A 20,441-nucleotide genomic window follows, 5' to 3' on the forward strand; every position below is an offset into this window, starting at 1 on the left:
AATCCGCGTAATTCGCGCCATCTTCCCCCGCCATCCACTTTCCTCGCTATTACTTTTCCGACGAATCTTCGAAGTAGCCGCGATCCTCGCCGCGTAATCGGACGAACGAAATTGCCAAGTTTCCGAGAAGAATTTCTCGAAATTAGAAAGAAACGTCCGTTAGATTTGCCGCTAGATCCGTTCGGATATTCGTAGTCGCGGAAGAAAAGTCCGAAAGTATTTTCCGTTTTCTTCTTTCCCGTGTAACGCGAGACTCTGTGCGGGAAACGCCGATATCGTTTGGCGAGTACAGCGGTCCAGGGTGCACGGTACGTGGACGACGATGCTTCTCGTCGTTGGATTTTGGCGAGTTGACGCGGTTGGAGTAGCGCGGCTAGAGCGGCGCAGCTAGAAACGACGAGGCGACGGTTACGGCGAGTCGCGGAGGTAAGAAAAGCGACAGGAGCGAGGAGGGAAGGGAGGCGGCGGACCAGCCAGGGAATTGGGTTAGCGGCATAAGGTGGATTGTCATAACCGACGCAACGTTGCTTCTCGCAACGTAAACGATTATATAACGGCGTTGGGCGCGTAAACGACGCCGGTGTCCGAGTACGCCTTAAAACGCCTTAAAACGCGTTCAGCCGGAAGCGGACTTTCTCCGCCGCTTCGGTCGCGCCGCGCCGCGTCGCGGCAACCTTTTCCAACTCGCGCGTCGCGTTCCAGCTGGTCCCCTTCCTTCCACCACCTTCCTCTTCTTTTCTTCCGTTGCTTCCGACGTCCTCGACGGTTCTTCGCGTCTACGCGCTGCTGTAATTTCATCGCGCCAATTATAGAAAAATGCGAGTTTCCGTTTGAACGTGCAATTTGAACGTACGCAGCGTATCCTACTTGGCCTGTTGGTTTTATCCTGGCCCGTACGATGACCCGTTTCCGAGAACCAGGGAAATTTGGTATTTCCAGGTAGCTGAACCGTTCGCGTCTTCGTTTTCCGTACGAAGACGGTGTACGTTACCGTATTTATCGGAGGGAATCGCGTTCGTCGTAATTACCGTAGACCGGTGTCTGGTCGTGTAGCGTTCGGCGCGAGCCCTTGCCACGTCGCTACCGTCGTTGCAAAATCGCCGTTTGTTTTTATCCGTTTTACGTAATGCCGCCGATGATCGATATATCGGATATTCGATGCTCCATGTTGCAGCGTATAAACGATACCGTACAGCTCGGCCCAATTGCTACAGGTTTCTCGAGTGGAGAGGGTCCTAGCGTGTCCTGCAGCAGTTTACCCACCATGACATCACCTATCACGCTCGCTCGAGCATGCCGCAACACTCTGCTGCCTACCTGCTTACCTTTTCCAATCTTTTCCTTCCCCTTCCCCTTTTTCCACCCTTCTTCTCTTTCCTACCGATCTCCAATCCTTCCGATCGACGTCTCTCTCGTCCACCGCGTACGCGATAGTCACGTGAGGATCCAGCGAAACGGAAGCGTATCCGACGAAACGTTACCGCCTTCTCTTCCCGCCTTCTCTTCGTTTCCACCGGTTCCTTGCGCGTTCGTAGGAAATTTAAACTATCGAAAGTAGGCGCGTCGCGCGAGAATCGCGCCTGCAGGATTTTTGCAAAAGCCGTTCGATTTTCTACGAACGCCGTCGCTTCTCTTTCTCCGTCCACCGTCTCCCCTCCAATCGCGTCTACCATCGCGTACACACACTCTCTTCGTGATTTTCACTCGGCGAGACGACGTAAGCCGCGCATAAGGTGAAGGTATCGATTGCGCAACATCGATATTATGCAACCCGTAGCGGTTTCCTGCTGTTATCTAATTATCCGGAGTAGAGGAACTCGAAGAGAGGAGGTCGCGCAGCCAATAACGAATCTAATTCTTGGGGGCACGCGCGCGCGCGATCTAATTCTTGGGTTCGTAAAGGTTTCGCGGACCAGCTTCCTCGCGCTTTTGTCATTCGCCGAGCGAATATATTCGACGCGTCTCGATTCGACGTCTCGACCGATTTTTCTCGATCCTTGGGCCGGAATTTTCGCGGCGTCGTAATTGCGCTACGCGGCCCACGATTTAGGAATGTCGCGTGTCGTAAACAAACGATAAATTTACGCGCCGCGATAAATAGGCGGCGATAGTTGTTAAAGATCCAGCAGAAACGATAGATAGGAAGGAGGAAAGAATCTGGACGGTTGACTCGCCTATTTTGTTTGGATTAGGTCATCGAGCTTTTCCAGTCGCGATATATATCCGGCTGATATATCGATACACGCCTACGTAGCCACGTGCTCGAGACACCTTCGAGAGAGAAAACGGCCGATAATTCCTGCTGCCAGGCCTGTTGCCGCTGTCGTTCCTCGTCCCTCCTGTCCAATTTCTCCCTCTTCTCGGCTACGCGTTAATATTAATAGTAATAATAATAGTGAGATGTCTCGGAAATGGAAGACAAGGATAGTGGCAATTCGTTTACTCGAGCAGGCGACTGGGTTCTCATTTTCGCGAAATAGTTCCTACTTTCGTCGTACTCTCGCATACTCTCGCATCGATCGCTCAGCGGCTAACGTTATACAGCCGATAGTATCGCTTACACGTTGCTTAACCATCTGTCTTATTAATCGTTGCTTGTCCATCGCGGTGCGTACGGTAGGGCGTATCGCCGTACCGTGTCTGGCTGTATTTGCATCTACGTTTCTGGTATACACGGATACATCGCTTTGAAACTGGCGCTTTGCTACTACTCGTCCGAGTACGGTCTTCCGGACTTTCCGGAGGAAACGCGCGCGAGATAGCCAGCCTACTCTGCGAATACGCGGAGCGGTTGCATGGAAACCGTTGGATTAGAAAGAAAAGGTCGTAACCGACGAGAAGAAGAACCGTCTGTCGGCTGGATGGTCGTCCAGGAAGTAGGTGCGTCGAACGTAGTTCCTACCGTGGAGGCCGAGACGGTTGTAATAGCGATCGGCATTGTCGTGGTTGCCGTATCGTCGCGTTCGGGACAGAGACGAACGCGGATAACAGAGATAGCCGAGGAAAGAGGGAAAGAGAGCGAAGCTGTTGGTAATCTGTGGGATAGGACGAAGAAGCAGCGAGGCATGTCCGAAGGAAAGGAAGCTCCGCGGACCTCAGTTCCGCTCGGTTCTCCTCTTCCTCCATCTCGCCGGTTGTTCCCAACCTTTCCGACGTTTCTTCTTCGCGAATCTTAGCCTTCGTATAAATCCAGCGTTTTGCTCTCTCGTTCACGTACGTTGCTGTTACGTATCAAGACGTTGCTCGTACGACGCGGCCATCGACGAAGGTTCCACGAACTTTGAACTTTCGTTTCGCGTCGCGTCGACGAAACTCGCGAGACTCGATCGCGGAAGAGCTCTCGGTATCGTACGAGGTACGAGGCGTGGAATCGTTGGTCGATCGACTTTTCGTTTGCGCGAAAAGAAGAAAAGTTCAACAGTTTAACGGTTTCGCGACGGATCTATAAAATTTGCCCGTGTCCCGCGTAGCGCGTTAATTCGGTATACCGTGGTCGTATTTATATCGATTCTCGCGAGAACGCGTTACGGAGCAACTCGAATTCCTAGCGTCTATCCTCGTGTCTAGAGACGCGTCTATGCGAGGTCGACTCTATTTTCGCCCGGGTATCCGTCAGCTCGACCTCTTCCTCCGATTCCGAGGAAATCCTACGCCCGGCTTTCTTCCACGCTCACTCGTCCGAAATTTCGGCCGATTGCCAGCAAACTCGCTAACGAATTTCAAATTTCTGCCTCTTTGTCAACCGAACCGATCTCCGTATCTCCGACCTAGTCGCGTATTTCTTCGCCTGTCGTCCGTTGTAACGTCGTGCGTGCGAACCAACAACAAGGCGCCGCGTTCTTTTCTTCTCTCTCTCTCTCTCTCTCTCTTTTTTTCTTCTTTGATAAACTTTGAGTTTCACCGGCAAAATTCGAGCGTATCGAGCGTGTACGTAGGACGAAACGCCTGGGCCCGGAGGAGCATCGGAAGTTTCGACGATCGATGGAAGCGATCGATTCGGACAAAGCGTAAAGCGAAAGGCGACGTTTGCATAACGCGAAGAGGCCGGAAAAGAGAAGGAGAATGACGCGTCGAGCATGCCCTACGCTGTACGCGACGAGATGTTCCTCGAGGCGTGCCCCGAGACCAGGTTTCGCGCGAGGCCACTGGATGTCACGAGACCTACTTATAAACGTTCCTACAGCGGCCTTTAGAGCGGCACCGACGGTCTCTGGCCGAGCGACGAAATAATATCGCTTCTACGCGAGAAGACGAAACGGATCGACGAAATTTTTCCAGTGGCGAGAAATTGGAAACGTTGGACGTTTTCTTATCGATAGGAGGGCGAAACGCGTGGCTCGGCTACGCGACTGTCTCGAGGTAAAGCGGCACGCGGGAAAGCACGAGTTCGAAACGAGTACCGAGCGAAAAGTACCGGTTGCAACGGTACGGTATCGCGTATTATCTATAAGTTGGATTTCTCGGTGTATGCGTGGCTTTTCGCGTGGCTTGGGAAGACACGGCGGGCCCGTTAGAGGCACGCGAGCAAACGCCGTTTTCTCCGTCGCTCGATACGCTGTTCGCTGGCTCGGGCCGCTTACCGAAAATCGTCGTCCGATCGACGTCCAACGGGCTAATGTTCTATCCGTTTATTTGCTTTTGCGCTCGTAACCGGCGGTAAATTTTCCCGGCGAGAACGGACGAAGCGTAAGAAGCGCCGAAACCTCGCGGCCGAATATTTAAAAGCCGCGTATACTCGAACGATATCCGTGAAAACGTAAGATCCGTGGACGGCAGGATCGACCCTGTTGCAAGCGCGTGTTACGCGTGTTCGCCGACGTTTTCAAGGTGTCGGAATATTCGCGCGCGTCCACGTAGTTTACGCGTTCGGTGGACGATCGGAGATCCCCGCGTGTACGATAGACCGCGTGCATCCCAGCGGACAACCACGGTTCCATGGTCGTCGATTTGGGCGGTTGCGCGACGTAGCAGAGTCGAAAGGCTAAGGCGCATACGTAATGCGTATCTAGAAGCGTGGGAGCCATGCTCGAACGGCTTCCTCTCACGGCACTGCCACGCTTTATCTTGCGTTTATAAATAAGCCGATATCTCGCTCCCTCTCCCTCTCCCTCTCCACTCCTCTCCTCCGTCTCTCTCTCTCTCTCTCTCTCTCTCTCTCTACCTGTCCCTCTTTCTTTCCGCTCGTCTCCCTCTCTCTGCACGCTCTCCGACCGCCTCTCCGTCTCTATATCCCTCTTTCTCGGCTCGAATAACTCGAACGAGCGACTCGACTAGAAGGAGGTGCGCTCTTCAGTTCCGGCTTCCAGCCACCCGAGTCTATTAATACTCGATTCTAGTCTCTAGTTCGCTGCCCCTTCCCCTGCCTCTCACCCACTTGCCAGCCCACCACCTCGCGACGTCTCACCACTCTATCGGCAGTCTTTGTCTCAACCTGTTCGCCCGTATCGTTCGTCTATCGGTCCGAGCTGTTATCTGCCCACCTGAAATCCAAACGAGGGTATACGTACCCGCGGTTCTCGCGGAAATTCCAAACTTATTTTCGTTCGACGCTCCATTCACCGCGGAGCGTGCCGAGTAATCAGAGCGATCGATATTTAGCGCGATAGATCGGCGTGATTCGAGCAAACGTGATTTCGACGAGACGATAACCGAGAGGAAGACGGAACGACTCGATAAGGCGAATCGAACAAAGGAAAGCTCGCGTTGACGCAACGTTGGCCTTTAACGCGTTCCAAGTCGTTTCGCGCGATCCGGTTTACGCAGGGAAAAGTATTCGATTCCACCGAGATACGCAAAGTTTGTGCGCGGTGTGCCGCCACTCGCGCACCGTTCTACGCGTAAAAACCGTTTCCGTTCCGTTTCCGTTCCGTTTCCGAGAAAATTCGGTTTGAAAATTTGGCGAGTATGCTCGAACTCGACTAAATCCGGACCGAGTGGGAGCGAATGATCGACAGCGGGTCGAACCGCGTTTCCAAGTAAATCAAAAACGCGCGATCGAATTTTTTCGCCGGCCGCTCTGTTTTCGGGGAGAATAAATTCAAAGATGCGCCTGCACCGCGTGCGACAACAGTATCGGACACTGTGCGAACGACTGACGGACGACGAAAGGAGATTCGTCCGATGGTAGTTGGTCCGACGTTTCATCCGCCGATCCAACCTTCGTATCGGAGAAAATAAAAAATCCCATTGGATTTAGAAAGACGGCGAATAGCGAATTTCGTACGGACCGACTTGCACCGTAAACAGCGTAAACCATTGGCGATAGGCGCGTTTCCGCGCTTTCGAATTTCTCGCAAGTACGTAAGAGCGTGCGATGTACCGATTAAGACGATAGGACGAATGTCTGGAAATAATATTTATCCGGACGGAAGCGAAATAAGTAAATCGATGTTACGTAATTGACGGTAGCTTTATCGAGCTATCGGACGATCAACGATGCTTATCGAAATTGCAGTCTCGACCGCGACACGATTTCGGAGCGAGTAAAATTTGTTTTGCCCGTTTCGTAATTCGAAATAATTAATCGGTTCGATACGTCTGGATAGATAGGGCTAGCCGATCGATCAAAGCGAGTCGACGCGATCGATCGCTCGGTAGGAACGACGTGTTTCCTCGTATTGCGAATAATCCCAATATCGACGGCGAATCGAGCAAAACGAAAACACCTTGTTTTCGAGAAAGATTATCTTTTCTCGATCGTCGGTGGTTCGTGCGGCTCGTAGGAGCGGTCGACGAGCAGGAATGCGTTTTTGTCGCGCGTCGAAGGTGAGTAAGCGCGCGATGTTCGCACGATTATCGGCAGCAGACGGAATCCGTGTCGACGCAAAGCGGAATCCGCGTGGCCGAGGAATGCACTCAATTATGCGGGACACTCGAATCACGAGGCGAAGATATTCTAGTCGCGTGTCCGCAACCAAATCGGTTTCGATCGATCGCGGCTATTGCGAGAATTATCGCTCTCTCCCTCCGCTTCTTCCACCTCTCGGCCAAACTCACTGCCCGACAGTCGCAATTTCTCGTCTTGGTCGTTCCTGTTACGCTAGCGCACGGCGAACGATAAACGCGCCATATAATCTCGTTTAATCGGACAACGTAATGGCAGATCGGTACGCGGGATAGGAACAGACCGGAAGCCATCCTTTGCCTAGCTCTTGGATGCAAAGTCCAACCGCTAAATTCGTTCGTCTTTCTTATATTCCCAGCCGCGTTTAAATACTTTGCCATTGCCTTCTAGTTTTCTTCGCACTATCCGCGTTTATCCGGCTTTATCTCGGCCGGTGATCTTGGCCGTTTCGCGGACGATGGATCGAAATTTCGACGGTTCGATGCACCGATAAGATTACGACTTTTGCAATTGTCGCGAAACAGCGTGAAAACGCCGTGCTTCGCCGCTACGTTCTTGGAAATTCGTCGCGCCTAACGTAACGATTCGCAACAGAAAGAACAAGAGGAAAATCGTTTCTGCCGGTATTTAAAAGACGATGAACGATACTCGAATACGTTTCCCCCCCCCCCCTAACCGCTCTTTCCGCTCGATCGAGAAATTATTTCTTAATTCGACGATAACCGCTGATATTTTTCTGGTAAATAATTTCGAAGGAGAAAAGTGGCCGGGAAACGATATTGTTCGACGATCGTCGAGTACGATATCGCGAGATAAAAATTTCACTGATTAAAATTCCTATCGACGCGCTACCGTTCCACGCGAAACGGATAAATCGGATAAACGTTGGAGGTAAAGGCCACAAATATAGGCAAACAGGCGAGTTACGAAAGCGAGCGCCGAAGAGGATGTAAAGAGGCTCCGCCGCTTCGTACGCGGCGCAATGAGAATCGGAGCAATTTGCCCGCGGTACTAAGATAGCGCGTACCTTCGTTTAGGACGGCGCTTCCTAAACTTTCCCCATTCGCGACCCCATTTTGCCCGGGAAAATTTTGCGTAACGCCGGTTGTATACGTAGAAAGATACGTAAAACAAGCGTACGAATAAAACATCGATCGATAATAAACGAAAGATGTTTAAATTTAAACGATCCTTTGCCGTATTTATAACGTTACCACTTGTTAGCGTTTCCTTTTACCCTACCGATCAAAATCGCAAAGATCGAGAAACCGGGAAAATTTCCATTGACCGTTTCGCTTGTCGAGAAAATTCGGCTCTGCGTTGGTATCTCAAATTCCATTCCAGTGTTCCTACTCGCGGCTCTCAACCTCGACACTGTCCGTATCTTCGACGTTTCTCTCGTCGTTGTCCGGAAGAAAAAGAAAAAAAAGAAGGAAGTAAACTTTAAAGTTTCGCCCGTGATACGAGTTTGCCGCCGCTTGGCCGTGATATCGATGGACGGACAAAAGTAACGCCGAAACATCTGTCACGAGTAACTTTCTTTAGACTCGTTATTTCCACCTTTATCGATCTCATTTTCAGCCACGTGGGTCGCAATTTTCCTGCCGGACAAACCAACGAGACTAAAAAGAACGCGTGGCCTGGTGGTTTTAATAATTTTATAGCGTAAAAGTTGTCCCATGAGTCGCGCGTTTTTTGCCCGACAGAGACAACGACATTCCGCGACTCGTACTTTGCGTTTGACCGATAATTTGATATTTTTTTGCAGAAGGAGTTCGACGAGTTGGCCGAATATTTGACGCGACGACGAAACGCGACAACGACGCGTAATACGAAATGCCACGAGCGTGTTCGAGTCTGTCCGACCAGAGATCGTTGGAGAAAAAAAGGAAGAAAGGAGAAAGAAAAATTACGGACCTGCGTGGATTAAAAGTTGGGTGAGTCGTTCCGGGTCGTTTAAGGACGGACGATCGAGGTTCTTCGTTTCATCGGCTCGTGGCAGTTGGACAAATTTTCACGGCCCCGTGATTGCGTTACGCGATCCCATATGGGAATAGCCCGCGGTTCAAGAAGCCCTGGCGTGCAGGACGGCAAAGACAGACGAGGAGAGAAAAGTTTAGTAATCCACGTTGGTGTTGGCGCAATCGAGGAATTCCTCCTGTGAGTCGAAGGAAGGAAATTGCGTTGCCCAATTAGAAATCGCGGGAGACCGCAGAAAGAAAGGCCGAGAGAGAGAGCGAGCGATCTACGAGGAAGAAGGAGCGAGCAAAGCTGCGGAGGGGGAGAGCGAGAGACGGAGGAAGGGAAAAAGGTTTCGAAACATCGTACGTACTAAGTTGCCACGTTTGTACGATTATCTAATTCCGTGTACCTTTTGCTCGTTTAAATGCACGCGCACGCGCCTACCCATTTTCTCAATTTCATCGCCTATACCGATTCGTTTCGGTAGCGCGACTCGTATCTTTTGTTCGAATCTCGGATCGATCGTCGCTGTCGGCTCGATTAATATCGACGCGATAAAAATTAATCGCCGCACGATTACGTCTCGCGTAATTCGCCGATTTAGATTTCGTTTCGATATATATCCATATATATATATATATATATATATATATACGTTACTCCGCGCGATTCAACCTTTACGGAACTTAATCCTACGGAAATCGAGATATTTCGATGTTAGTTTCATCGAATCGTCGAACGTACGAAAGAAAAAGGAAACATAAACATGAAAATATTGTCTTATCTCTCCTTGTCTTTTACGCGATAAGCCTCGCAAGATTACAGTTAAAATATCTTTTAAATTAATCGTCTTTCGATTCAAGTGCCTCGACACCTTTTTCCAGACGATTAAAAAATGCATCGAAAAGAAATTGATACGAGGACTATCGAAAGAGCCGCATGTACGATGCCAATAAATTAATAGATTTGCGATAAATTTACAAAAAAGGAAAAGAAACATTTGTTTGAAATATTTACGTACAACGATGTAGACAGAAGAAATTTGTTAACGATATAGAACGACCAACATTGTCTTTGTATAATATACGGTAACACGTGACGACGCTCTTGACGTTTCAAGGATGAGAGTATCTATTATTAATCCCGCAAAATAGAAAAAAATAATGATATATCCTTATCGCGTGTTATATAGGTAGCGTTATCGCGTTCTCGAAAAGAAAGAAATTTCTCTTGCGCGAATCTAATTTTTCATCGGACGAACAAAAGTTGGACGAACGAACGTTATAACGACATTGTCTAATCTTTAAGCGATATCCGTACGTTACCTCTACGTATTGAAATAGCGAGCGATTACGAACGACGTTCTATCGGATATCGTCGATCTCGTTAGAAAATTATACAAACTTTTAAATCCGTAAAAGTCGAAGGAGAATGTTCGTCTGCCTGGTCGCTGGAGAAAGATCTCGTCCGAAATATCGTTTAACCGAAAAACCATCGTACATCTAGTAGCCGATATCTCGCGCAACGTTTGCGACAAAGATGTTCGTGGTATCTTCCGGCACGCCATACGGCGACGTACGTTACGTTTACCGATCGTAAATGACCTATCTATGGGTCAATTTTTTATGGGTCAATGGTTTCAAATAATTCGATGAAAAGAAATATTACGCGATCGGGACGAGCGCGTCTTCCGAGGACTGTATCTAGTCGAGAGACTCGAGGCTTTCACAGGCCCGATCGTCGTACATGCTCGACAGCTGTTGCAGACTGTCGGCTAGAAGCTGCGTCCAAGAGGAATTTCTGTCCGACGTTTGTCCGGCGTTACAGCTATCTTCTTCGGGGTCTAAAAACGCAGGTATATACGCGGTTAACACCGATCGACGCTAGGCGCGTATCCAATCGAACGACGACTAACAACGATCGTTGGACGTAAAATCTGTTACTTTTTCGATTGCACCTTGGGGGCAACCTTGCGGGTAACCGGCTTACGAGTCGTTACCGTTTAAAAAATGTACGAATTCGAGCGGTGTCAAGCGGGCATTAATTCCGCGAGTATGATGCACTCGAATGGTAAATGTTCTTACTCCACAAACGGGAGAACGGATGATGGAAACTAGTCTCTGGGATTCACCGAGTTCCTCCTCTGATCCACGGCTCTCCTTCTCTTTCCACTCGTACAGCCGCTCTTCCACCTTCTCCTTCTGTGTTCTTAAGCGATTACGCCACGGCGTCTCTCACCTCCGTCTAATCCTGTATTATAATGTACGACGCACGCGCGCACACACAGGCGCGCACACACGCGCGCACACACACGCGCGAGCGCGAAAAGACACACAAAGGTTAGAAACGAGGCGAGTAAAGTCGAACAAAACGGAATCGAAAAAAATCAAAGTCGAAGGAGAGGGGCAAGTGAAACGAAACTGTAAGTGGGAAGACGGAAGAAATGGACGGAAAAAGAAACGAGAGGTGAGAACGGGGGAGGGGGTGGGGGATGATTAGGAAAATGGAAAGGTAGAAGGACGGATCGAGGGAAGAGAAAAAGAGGAGAGTAGCGAAAACGAAGGGAAAGGGGTGGGCGGAAAAGGCGAAGAACGAGGACGATAATTGACATAAATAAAGTAGGAAACGCGGAGAGAAAAACGAGACGGAGAAGAGGAAGAGAGGAGAGACGGAAGAGGAAGAAGAGAAGGGACCTTTGGACGATGGAGGGGATCGACGTCGTTTCAGTCGTCCTCCCGGATGTGCAGCATCGTTACACGGCATTCTTCGAGGCTGCGAGATCTCCCTTTCTTTCTTCCTTCGGCCGATGCGTTGACGTAACCGCGACAAAGCAAATTCCTCTTCCGAAGACGCGAAACGCTCGGAATTCTGATCGGTCTGGTTTCAACTGTGTACTCTGAACGGCTGTTGTAACGAAGGGTATTTTCAAAACCACCGATCCTTTCATGCGCGTCGCTTCGTACGTTTGCGAGCGAGCCAGCCTTCGAGCCTGTAAAACTAAGCGACTTTGACTCTGTAAAGAATAACTTGAAACGTCGTTCGAACGTCGTTACGCGTTACCACGTGTACCGTGCGTTCGTTCAAAAGCTAGAACAAAGTTCATCTTTGGCCCGATCGTGTCCGAAGCCCGAGTCAGTCTTGGTAGTTATCTCGAGTTTCTTTGCAATTCGTTTTCCCTGCCAATTGCTCCGATTTTCTACCATGTACACGCACGACCCTCTCGCCAATCTGCCTCCACTGATACGCTATTTATATTCTCCTTCCCTCCGTTTGTCATTTTCTCGCTCTCCCTCGAGAGTTTCATCTTTCCGTGGTATTTTATATCGCGAGACGTACACGACACGCGCGATTTCGCCAAATATCGGCAGATATCGCGCGATACCTGCGGCTGGCGACGCAATCTCGCTGGCGTAGAAATATCAAGTTGTAGATGATTTTTTATGTGACGCACAGAGTTAAAGACGATGTTTATTGGGTGAGCCGGATTTTCCGGCAGTTGTCAAGCAACGAAAAAGGTTGCCGAGGAGGCGTAGCATTAATCATGGCACAGGTATGTGCGAGCGAGGACTCGGGGTCAAAATCTTTCTTCCACTTCTGAAAGAACGATGATCCACAATGGAACTCCTCGGAATCCTCCTTGCTTGCGCTTACATCCGATCGATCGAAGAAAGGATCGTCCTGAAAAGTTACCGGCTCTTTTCTACTGCCCACCTCGGGGACCTATTAAATCTTGGACTCGAATTCCGAAGGATCTTGTTCTAAAAGAACCACCGACACGATATTTTTCGAGAGAAACGTTCGTGAATAGCCAGGCCTCGGATCCGCGCCGCTTAAATTTGTGTCAAAATTTTTTTCAATTTCCTATTTTAGCCGCTGACACTATGAAAACAGCGCTTTTTTTCTTCTTCGTTCCTCCTCCAACGCTTGCCTCTATCGACCGTGTTCGATATTTCCAAAAATATGGTCGACTCTTGCGCCTCGAATTCACCTTGCGATACGTTTGAAACTTTGTAAATGCACCATCGACAAACTCGTCTTTTTTACGATAAATCAAACGTCGCGCAATATGGAATTTCCCGAATATAGTTTGCGGTTCGACCATCAGTCGACTGATTTAGTTGACTAATAAGTTCCATGTTTCCGTCTTTTCTTTCTCTCTCCCTCTCTCTCTCTCCCTCTCTCTCTCTCTCCATCTGCCTCTCTTTTCGTGGGATCCCTTAGACAGGGGAAAAGGCAGATAGAAGGAAAAGATGAAGCGTAAGAATCGGTAGTACTCATAAGCCAGCCGGGATATAACAGGTAAAACAGGTTTGTGGGCGTCCTGAAACGTGGGCTACCTGCATCGTTTCTCGGAGGGGTCCTTCTTCAAACTCGCCTGCCGATTCTTGCGGAAGAAAACGGAAGAAAGGGGAGAAACGCGGCACCTATGCACCTGTTCGTTAAGTAACGACTCGAAACGATTAACGTCTCGAAACAGTCGCTCCGTGATTTTATCGTCGAGCAAACTATGACGCGTATACACGTGCAGCAAGAAATTTCAATTTTTCTCTCGCTCGACGAACTTACAGAGAGAAACGGAGATTCGGAAAAAAGATCGTTTCAAGTTTTAAGTAAGAAAACAACGATGCAAATTGAAAGCGATCCGTTTAACATTAACGATTAACATTGCGATGAATGGGAAAAAAGTAGGCGAGTTGGACAACTATAGAGCGATAAATCTTTTCAAAGGCCCAAACTGTCTTCGCCATAATTGCACGATCTACCATGATTGATTTATCACTCGCGATATCACAGCGAATGCTATGACAAATTAGATTAAACGTAACGAAAAAATGTCTACTGCGCGAACAAAGTTTCACGGTTTTATGTAAAATTGTTTATACGATCGAACCTACGCTACGGATAGAACGTCGCTCGTTTCGTTATCTAATCGATTACCGTTATGCGAGGCAGTTTATTACACATGGACAATGTGCAAGTTGCGACTCGTGAAATTTCGCTAATGACGTTAATTCGTCGATTAATCATCGTCGATAATATCCTAAAGGTTAATTAAAAATTCGGATAATAAACAAAAGAGAGATTACTCTTTTTAGAGGTCGTTGGGATATCGACTTGTTATATCTTATCGGCTTAACAGAATGATTCGACGTGACTGCTTTTCGTCGGATTCGGTAATCTAACGTTTCGTCGGGTCAACAGACACCTTTTCGGCCACGAAACTCGAGAATTCCTTCGGTTACAGAAAAATAAATCGAATGCCCTCTCGCCAGTTCGTTAACCCCCGGTCGGTCATCGTTCGTGGTTCGGATACGTTCGACCGTTTTTCCAGCCGTTTGACAAATTCGCGCACTGTACAGATACGTGGATCGCGACAAAACGTTCGCACAGACGTCTTAAAAAATTGAGCTTTTTCCCGAACCAGGAACGATCGTCGGTTTTATGCAACTCGGAAACTATGAACTTTCTCTTTTTTGCAATTGCAACGTCGATCCTAAATGTAAACGACGACGCGTCGTCGAATCTATCTACGACGAACGAATATGTTGATTGTGCGATTAATAATCTTTCTCCGCTAATACAGCGAACGGAAGCTGTAATTGGAAAAAGAGACATTTGCAATTTCGAAGCGATTGACGCGCGTATAGACGATGCAAATTTCGCGTAATTCGATGGAAAATGAAAACGGGGAAAAAGAAAGGAGAAGAAAGGAAAGACAGATAAATCGGTATCGATTAGAAAAAGCGGGGTTCGACCTCGGGGCGACGTCGGAGCTGGTGGCAAAAAGGTAGGTTCGCGTCGACAGTGAGGATCGCGATTACGAGGAAGCTACGAGGAAGTCGGTGAAGCCCCCTCCAACGTCCTATGGTATTTCCCACTCGATTACAACGCTTCGATTATTTCCGTTCGCGCCGTATAACCGGCCATCTATTCGTCCTCGTCGGACTCGAAGGGTCGCGCGTTCCGGTGGTCCATTTGTCTCCGTTCGTCGAACGCGTTATACGGCGCGGCAAGTCTGGCGCATGCGCGCTATCGCCAGTCTCTCATGGCGCGCGCGAGAGGAGTGGGGTGTGTGGCGGCAAGCTTCCAGCGGAGATCGCAACTTGCGGCTCAGTCGTTCGCCAGCTCCGACACTCTGTGAGTGGATTTTGCCGCGTAGTCGTTGTCGCGCCTCCGAAACACTCGAGTCGTGTCCGAAGTGAAAGGAAATTCGTTTCGCGTATCCTCCTCGAATTCGTCTACCGATCGCCGTAGCGACCTGCTGCAGCCTCCTGTGGAGAGAATAGGGTAAAAAGGACAGAAAGAAGGGAAGAGAAGAGAACGGCAGAGAGAGAGAGAGGGAGAGGGAGAGGGAGAGAGAGAGAGAGAGAGAGAGAGAGAGAGAGAGGGAGAGTGATATTCGAGTGGTGTCGACTGTGATACACTTAGCCGCGTAGATAGCTCTGTGATATACGCGTATACACACATGGATATTTCGATAGCTCTGGACTTTTCTCGTACGGACACCGAAAACCGATATCCGTGTGCAGATATCTGCTGAACGTTTAATCGTTGTCGAACGGGGATCTCTGGTTGTGTGCGAGCAACACGGGGGATCCGTACGATTAGCGGGGATATTGGAATGGGTGTATAAATAAATACGTAGAAGGTGCGGAAGAAAGGAGAGGGAAAGAGGGACGGACGGACGGACGAACGGAGAGAGATAGAGAAGAGCAGCGGAAGAAAAGATACACGTGCGCGTGGTCGGTGTCTCGAGGATACCTGTGGATGCCAGGCTGTAGTCACGACGTATTAGGGCGCGGATTTCTGCCCGATGACCGCCGAGGGGATTCGCTTCGACTCGCTAACCGATCTACACCATTGATATTACGCCGCATCGGACGGTTCATCGGCTAAGCCGCGATCGAGGTAACCATCTTATTTTTGCTTTCTTCTTATTTCCACTTTCGCGTGATCTTTGTTCGACGTCGCTGTTTGAACGGCTACGCGAGGAAAATCCAACATTCGTCTTATCGCTTGGTCGCTTCTATTTTCCTTCTTTCCGCATTTCCTATCGCGTCTTATCGTTTCTTTCCGCGCCTGTAATTCGGAAATACGGCCGTGTGAAGCGATCTCTAGGTTATGTAAAAGATTCGAATCGTTGATAATTTAAGGCATAATAGAAGCTTTCCACCTTTTCGTTGGAATGCTTTTAGTTGTACATTACGAGATGGAAAGCTTGTTTAATTTCGATATTTATATCCGAAAGGACGAGCAACTCGTCGTTAGAATTGCTCGTTGTCCATTGGAATTGCTATATATGCTTTTGTTACTTGGAAATATCGAGCCTCGTTACCGAACGCCAAATGCCCGATGCGTTTCAAAAGTTTGAAGGATCTTTTACGCGTTCCTACGACAATGACGCATGTTGAGATCAATTTTAATATTACGATTACACGTTTTTTATCCTATTAAACGCGATGAATTATGGAGTTATTCGTAGAATATTTCGTCGTTTTAATCAACGGCCTATTATTTATGACGACAAAAGCTACTCGTATTGATCTTATCGGTCTAGTTTATACGTCGGTGTACATTTTCCGGAAGTACATCGTATTCGAATTAAGATACGATCCACGATATCGCGTAAATAGCCAAAGCAAATCGTTTAAAGTTCGTCCGTGCCTGTCATCGAGCTTCGTTGGACCAAGATCGGTTTGTCGAAGGATTTTCCAGCGTCGTTCGACCGTTGCAGTTAATCTACGCATACATATTTATACGTTGTTTATCGACGCGAAACGTATCGATGGAATTTTTGACGCGTCGTAAACAAACTTGCCATAACCCTAATGACTCCTTTTCTTCTGTCTAATATAAGATATTTGGCAAATACGCATTGCCGCGTAAATAGCGAAAAATTGTTATCCAAGTGTATAGGTTGCTGGTCGTTGCAATTGGTTTAATAACCTAACCTACATTCCAACGGAACTACTGTTACAAGAAAAAAAGACAGTTAATCGGCGTATGGGATTATAGATAACGATAAAACTTGCAACGATCTTCTCGTTCTCCTCCGAGAAAGTATATCTATAAAAGCGCGTTAAAAATTCTCAATTATTAATTCCAATAATAGCTGTAATATCTCTCCGCTTTTAATTGGTATCGAGTTATTAATTGGAAGTGTAACAGGAAATTCAGCTAAAATTAAATATCCTATTTTTAATACGTTTCCTATTTTAATACGAGATAACGAAGACGAATGGAACGCGAGCGATATTTCTCTGATGTCGCGAAGATCCAGCTTGAAATTCAAACGTGTTGAAAAAATTCCAGCCGAGGTCCCTGTGAAAATTAAGTTGCAGGTTATAGTTTACGCTTGACACGATACGTAGCATATACGCGCGTTTCTAATAAATATCAGCCGTTAGTTTTTACGAGTTATCGACGATAGATCGCTTACCGTACGAAAGAAACATCGACTCGTTCGAATTATTTATTTACCGCGTTATATTTGTCGATTAAAATGCACGTTTCCGTTCTGCGTTTAAACGTTCGAGAAATGTCGCTCGCGTCCTTTCGTCGATAAGTCGAGCGTCTCTTGATAGCCCGTAAATCGCGTACAAGTATAATTCGTTGGTTAGCTGCCGTAACAGCGAAACAGCAAGGACAATGGGAATCGGTCGGCGACGAAAATTTTATTGAAAATTTTATCCAATTGAAAAAGGGAAAGAAGCTCGACCGATTATTTAACGATCTCGGCAAAATGAAATATTCGCGTCCCAGTCTTTAACGTTTTACATATAGGCGATTCGAAATATAATTTGTTTGTTCTTACGCTCGTTCCGTTCTCGCTAATTGCTATATTGTATTGCCATCTTATTGCGTTCGAGTAGACCGATAGCAAGCATAATCCGTCCGCTCGATTAGGGAATTTGCAGATTTCCTACCGACAAAATGACGCAACATCGTTACATATACGAAAAGTACGTATAGTCGAGAGTTGCGGGCAAATAACGATCGGCAGAGTAACGATTGCAAACCGTTTTTGACGATCGGGAAGCTGAAAAAACAAAGTGTTATCGTCGTTGATACGAACCGATCGACCAGGAACGTTCTGCCGCGACTGAGAGAAAGGAAAATTGAAAAATCTTGGGCGTAACGCGATCGCGCGATCGCAACGATCGCGAGTATAACCCGTGGCTCGTATTCGGCATTTAAAAAATCTAAAATTCTATTTGAATAAAAAAGGAAACGGTGCGAGGGATTTACGTAGCCCTGGCCTGCACAGCCGCTCTCTTTCTCTCGCGCTTACAACGACGACGCACGCGCGAGCACGGTCGCGCGCGCTCCTACTTACGCACATATGCACAATGTACACTGACGAGCGAGTATACGACGCGACGGCTAAGCGGAGCGGCTGTTGCTTACGCTCCTTGATCGTTATTCAGGAAGTTGCACGTTATCATTTACATAACACGTGAGCCCGAACAAAATCATGCATAATTCCTTCCTCCTTAGCGCGGCTGCGTTACCGCTCTTCGCTCTTTATTTTCCTTTTTCCCTTGGTTGGCAAAAAAAAGAAAAAGGAAAAAGAGACGAGAGGAAGAAGCCGTGTGTCGCCCGTGTTCGGCAAAGCCGAGCTTCGGCGCGAATCTACGCCAGACAACAGCCTGCTTTATCCGCGTCCGTTCGCTCGCTGCTACGCGATGCCTATTGACGAAGATCCGGCAAGCTCGTTCGTTCTATTCGACTTGGACGCGCTACTCGACGAGAATTGGCGCGATCTTCGCGACCGAGTTACGCGTCGCGAGATCTCAAGCCCCTAAAGCGAATTCCGAGAACGTTTAACCGCCGTCGTTGAATATTTATTTCCGTTGGTGACTTAAAAAACTATTTCTACTACGCTTTTCTGTGTTTACTAGAACGATACGTTTACTTACACGGGGCAAAACAAGGTAAAAAAGATAGTTGGAAACACAGAGGAACAAGCAAGACGTATCGATTAAAAAGCGGAGAAGCGAATCTCCGTGTAGAAAATAATAGACGGACTCGACGACGATCGGACGGACGATCGCTGCTCGCTCGCCATCTTTCTCCGATCGTTCGCCCCTCGCCTTTGTATTCTACGCGTAATCAGCTTTCCATTCCGTTCCTGTTTACCGCTGTTCGGCCAATTTCTCGCGTGTTTCGTTCCTCTCGAAATTGCTTCTCTTCCTGATCGCTTGACAAGCGCGTACGCCTTTGCTCTAATTCCTACTCCCCTCGTCGTTTCTACGAGCGAACGTCCTTTTAGTTTTAAAAGTTTCCTTACGACCTCTCGACCGTACGTTATCGGTCTAGGTGACTGCTTTCGTTCGTGCCTCGAGTCAGCGATATACGAAACAATCGTTAAACCGGCGTATGGCCTCGCGGAATCGTCCCGCGGGCCACACGACTCGACTCGAATCACCGCAAACAGAATCGATCGATCGTACCGAAAACAGTGGCGAGCGACCGATGAAAACGTAGGAGGAAAAGGGCAACATTCCGACGCCGATTGGCCGTGCAAAAGCGCGAGGATCGGGTCGAACGAAGACCAAAAAGGAAAGGTGATTTATAGTCGGAGGAATTTAGCGAACGTCCAGCAGGATGTATTTTTCGAAAATCGTGTTTCTAGACGTTCGAAGCCGCGAGCCCCTGTTTCCTCCGTCGAATCTTCTCGTTGGAATTTTCTCCGAACGATTCGGACAACGGATCTCGACATACCGGATGATACCGCGCTGTAAAAAATGGAACGTACGACTGATAAAAAAAGCACTCGATTGGAAAATACTTTTGTAGTCGGGCGTTGTTAACTCTGCGTCTAATTGCATCGTAATCTAGAAAGAAAATGTTATTTTTATAATTCGCGACTCGTTGTCGCGATACCGATAACAACGTGGACGTTTCCGCGATAACGAATGGAAGCGAGAAGAAAGATAAGAAAGTTTGCGAATGGTTATGACATTTTTTCTTCTTCTCGAAGCGAATCCGATGCTTTTGGAAAGTTTGAAAAACCGCGTTAACCCGTAATCCGTGTGTCGCGCAACGAACACGATCGATGACACTTATCGCGTACGGTATAGAACGCGCGAGTTAAAATTGACCGTGTAATCTAAAATTAGGAGGGTAACCTAACCGAAATCCGATCGAATCGCCGATGACCCGACGATACCGGTCGAGAGGTTAAGTCAAAGTCAAAACGCGCGATCGCGTGGATCGAAGGAAGAAAGAAGAGCGGAGAGTCTTGGAAAGTAATTAGAATAAAGCGGTGTATCGGTTTTTCGAGCGTGGAAGAAGGAAAAGGTTGGAAACGATGGAAAGGTTTTTACGTCGATTTTCTATCGCAGTCGAGAGAGCCGATAAGAGGTTAAAGGGGAGAAACGAGAACGTGGAAGGAAGAGGAAGTGGGTGGCGAGGGTGGCGGGAGAAGAAAGCCTTTCGAAACGTAATTCCGGCCGGAAGAGCCGGGAACCCGGAAGCGAGGGAGGAAGCACTACCGCGGCAGGGTGGTAAGGGGAATGGAAAATTCTGCGGAGCCTCGAGGGAGGGCTCGATCGATCGTTAAGATCACGGACGAGGTGTCGACGTCTAACCACCGGCAAATTTCTAGCGACTGCCTCTTTCGTTGTCCTTT

General features: G+C 48.2%; 1 protein-coding gene and 1 long non-coding RNA gene across 2 annotated transcripts in view; both read left to right on the plus strand.

Annotated features, from left to right (window-relative positions):
* The window catches only part of LOC117239114, a 35,417-nt gene extending 26,670 nt beyond the window's left edge, over positions 1-8,747 (plus strand). The window contains exon 5 of the long non-coding RNA XR_004494353.1: positions 8,613-8,747. This is a non-coding gene — a long non-coding RNA (uncharacterized LOC117239114). The remainder of the gene's footprint in view (positions 1-8,612) is intronic.
* Positions 8,748-15,158: 6,411 nt separating this feature from the next.
* The window catches only part of LOC117239094 (ets DNA-binding protein pokkuri-like), a 28,715-nt gene continuing 23,432 nt past the window's right edge, over positions 15,159-20,441 (plus strand). The window contains exon 1 of the mRNA XM_033504386.1: positions 15,159-15,716. The gene's annotated coding sequence lies outside the window, so the exon portion shown is untranslated. The remainder of the gene's footprint in view (positions 15,717-20,441) is intronic.

Source organism: Bombus vosnesenskii, unplaced genomic scaffold, assembly GCF_011952255.1.
Source record: "Bombus vosnesenskii isolate JDL3184/JDL3185 unplaced genomic scaffold, Bvos_JDL3184-5_v1.1 scf7180000013883, whole genome shotgun sequence".
Classification (NCBI taxonomy): domain Eukaryota; kingdom Metazoa; phylum Arthropoda; class Insecta; order Hymenoptera; family Apidae; genus Bombus; species Bombus vosnesenskii.